Genomic DNA, 4,257 nt, shown 5'->3' on the forward strand with positions numbered 1-4,257 from the left:
ATTTGGTTATTATTTATTTACATTTGGTTTTCTGATGTGGTCACTGTGTGGTGTTCACAGAGTCACTGCCAGACTCACATTACATTTTTGAATGTGGGGACTGAAATGGCAATTTAAAAAGGGAATAATATTTATATTGTGAGACACTGCCCTTTAATTTACTCTGCTCACATGTAATAATAAAAAGTATTTTTAGTGTGAAGATAACTCTAGAAGTTAGAAAAAGTTAGGGGTTGTAAGGGAAGATTTCATTTTACACTTAAAAGACAACTAGCCCATATTGTAGGACAAATAAATGTATTAGATAATCTGAAAGCTGAAGGAAATGGTGCCATGCTGATTGGACCTTGATTTTTCTTCTATGTATTTCTAGAAGCTGTATGAAAGGAAAATAATGTACAGGGAGGAAAAAAATGTGCATGCCTGTGGTTAAAATAAACTAATTGGAAGAGAAAAATCCTAATTGAAATTGCATCTGTGTACCAAAAGGAAAATCTCTACATGCTTTGATACATGCTTTGAGGCCTACGGCTAAAAATGCCTTACACCTGAAAATGTATGAGCTGAATCCTGAGAAGGACAGCTGAAGTCAGCAAGACTAGAAATAAACTGGTGAGGACAAACACAAACCTCTCATTGTTCTGAAGTTCCCCCAAAACCCCAGTGATAAGAAGAACACAGTTACAAGCACTGAGAAACAAACATTTTAAAACTCGGGCAATATAGTTGATGTGTGCTGCATTAAATGCTTTTCTTTATTTATGAAGAACTTGTATTGCATTTATCTCATTTTGGTTTTAATTTTCACTCCTGTTGGGATGAAGGTAGTAGCTGTGTCCAAAGGAATACATTTAATAGGAGGTGAAATCTGTTCCTGTCAATTCAAATTTTTGACAACAACAACAAAAAATTACAGCCAGACAGCACCTAAGAAAAGAAAGCTTCTGTCAGAGGAGGGGGAGTTTCTTAATTAAATCCGGACGATGAATCCCTCAAGAAAATACACAGAGCAAGCTCTATAAAAAAGAACCAAATAAATGTCAGTGCTTTATTGTCATGTGAAACACTGTTCTTAGTGTAAATCAAGTCTCTCAAGTCTCTCAGGAAATTTTTAAGGGGGCTACTAGAGCATGTAGAAGAAAAATTAGGGAAGACAAAGGCCAGTTTGAACTTAGAATGGTAACTTTGGTAAAGGATAATAAAAGTTGTCTTTACAAATATATTAATGATAAAAGGAAGGGTAAGATCAGTCTTTGTTCTTTACTAGATGCAGGAAGGAACTGGGTAACTGCAGATGAGGAGAAGGCAGAGGTGCTTTATGCCTTCTTTGTCTCAGTTTTTAGTGGGAAGATGACTTGCCTTCAGGAAAAGTGTCCTCTTGGGTTGGTCAGTGGTATCAAGGAGCAGATTGGTCCCCCCATTATTCAGGAGGCGGCAGTCAGAGAATTGCTGAGATGCTTGTATGTTCATAAGTCTATGGAAGCAGATGGGATCCAACCCAGTGTGATGAGGGACCTGGCAGATGAGCTTCTGAAGCTGCTCTCCATCATATATCAACAGTCCTGGGTCACTGGTGAGATGACTGGAAGCTGGCCAATGTGACACCCATTCACAAAAAGGATAGAAAGGAGGATCCTGGTAATTATAGATCAGTCAGCCTGACCTCAGTACCAGGTAAGATAATGGAGCAATTTATATTAAGTGCCATCACGCAGCACTTACAGGATGGCCAGGGTATCAGACCCAGCCAGCAGGGGTTTAGGAGGGGTAGGTCATGTTTGACCAACCTGGTCTCCTTTTATGAACAGGTGGCCTGCCTGGTGGATGCAGGAAAGGCTGTGGATGCTGTGTACCTGGACTTCAGCAAGACCTTTGACACTGTCTTCCACAGCACACTCCTGGAAAAGCTGCAGCCCATGGCTGGGACAGGAGCACTCTGGGCTGGGTTAGGAGCTGGCTGCATGGCCTGGCCCAGAGTCGTGGTGGATGGTGCTGCATCCAACTGTGGCTGCTCACCAGTGGTGTCCCTCAGGGATCTGTGCTGGGGCCAGCTCTGTTCAATATCTGTATTGACGATGGATGAGGGTTTTGGTAGTCCTTCATAGAATTTGTAAGTTTGAAGATGACACCATGTTGGGAGCATGTCTTGAGCTGTTGGAAAGGAGAAGGGCTCTGTGACCTGGAAGAGTTGGATGGATGGGCAGAGTCCAACAGGATGAAGTTTAACAAGTTCAAGTGCTAAGTCCTGTATTTTGGCCACAATAACCCCCTGCAGTGCTACAGGTGGAAAATGACCTGGAGGTACTAACAGCTGGCTGAGCGTGAGCCAGCAGTGTGCCCTGGTGGCCAAGAAGGCCAAGGGCATCCTGGCTTGTATCAGGAATAGCGTGGCCAGCAGGAGCAGGGAGGTCGTTCTTCCCCTGTACTCAGCAATGGTGAGGCTGCACCTTGAGTGCTGTGTCCAGTTCTGGGCCCCTCAGTTTGGGAAGGACATTGAGACGCTTGAGCACATCCAGAGGAGGCAACAAGGCTGGTGAGGGGCTTGGAACACAAGCCCTGTGAGGAACGTTTGAGGGAGGTGGGGGTGTTCAGTCTGGAGAAGAGGAGGCTCAGGGGAGACCTTTTCACTCTCTACAACTTCTGAAAGCTGGTTGTAGTCAGGTGGGGGTTGGTCTCTTTCTCCAGGCAGCAACAGACAGAATGAGAGGACACAGTCCCAAGCTGCATCAGGGTAAATATAGATTGGATATTAGGAGGAAGTTTTCCACAGAAAGAGTGATAAAATATTGGAATGGTGGAGACAGCATCCCTGGACGTGTTCAAAAAAAGACTGGGTATGGCATTTGATGCCACAATTTAGTTAAGGTGTTTAGGGCATGGGTTGTACTTGGTGATCTTGGAGGTCTCTTCCAACCTAGAGATTCTGTAATTCTGTGATTCTGTGAAGTGTTAATTGAGACTGTGGTAGCAATGAAGATCAAGTTATCAGACCAACTTGATGATCTGAGCTGTCTAAAAACAGTTCAGAAGTCACCTAGCTATGTAGCACCCTAAACTCTTGCCTGTTCCACTTCCTCAAAGAGGTACTTCAGTAACGCAGTTCTATTGGCAAAAAGAGCTAGCAGAAGAAAAAATCCAAAGTCATGAGTACAGGCTGTGATGGGAAATCACCCTTTAAATTTTTATGCACCATTATTGCTGATGGAAGCTTAGGTGAATCGAGTCAGAGCAGATGAAAAGTGTTACATGGATGATCTAGCTGCCATAGGGTGTTGGTGGAGGAGGCTGAACACGTTCAGTGAACCCAGAGGGGAGGGACAGACACCACTGTTCAGGAAAGGGCTGTGAAGGCAGTGGATGGACTGCCAGCTCCTCTGGGTGCAGAGGATGATATGAACTGTGACCAGCTTCAGTGTAACCTCATTCTGCTGCTGGTGTCACAGTGACCTAGTGGCACAACTGGTGCCAGCTTCAGAGTCTCCTCCACCTACACTTAAATTCAGAAAAAAAAAACAAAACAAAACAAAACAAAAAAAAACCTTCTCCCTAACAAAACTTTTGTCTTCATTTCTTTCCCTTCCCCTTAATTTCATTTTCAGCCATTCTCAATCTGGTCTTAAAGGTCTTTCTTTTATAGCTTTACTGGATTTTCATATAAATCAGTGGCAAGTTAATGTCTGCAACACAGTATTACATGCCAGGCTAGACTGATTTTGAGGAGAGGGTAAAATCCCTCTGTTAGTGGTCAGGTTTCTTGCTTAGTGATGGTTGTGATAGTTCCGGTTCTTGTTCTGTTATGCCTTTAGAGTTCCCAAAGGTCCAGTCAGATGTAAAGATCCACTATACATGCAGCCAGGAACTGAAGAATTAACTTTTTTCTCTCTTTTCTGCATTTACAGGGGACTTTGTGCTGAATTCTGGCCAAAGTAGCCCAAACAACCCTCTCATATGTCCCACCAGAGGCTGTTCCGCAGCTCCTCCTCCTCTTCCTATGCCACTACAGTGAATAAACCTTGCCTTTACAGACAATGAATATACACAGTAAGGGTTCAATGATATAATCAAAATCCTATATTTCTAGGGGGAAAAAAAAAGTATAAAAAAAGAAAAAAAAACATCTACTGGATTTTCTTAGCTAGGGAATTTTTATTTCATAAATGTTCAAACACATAAAGTCATCATTCATTTCTGAGCATGTAAGCAGAAATACACTTGTAGATGCTGTCCTGTTAAAAGTTAATTTGGGCAAGCAGTAGA

Source organism: Taeniopygia guttata, chromosome Z (assembly GCF_048771995.1).
Source record: "Taeniopygia guttata chromosome Z, bTaeGut7.mat, whole genome shotgun sequence".
In the NCBI taxonomy this organism is placed as follows: Eukaryota; Metazoa; Chordata; class Aves; order Passeriformes; family Estrildidae; genus Taeniopygia; species Taeniopygia guttata.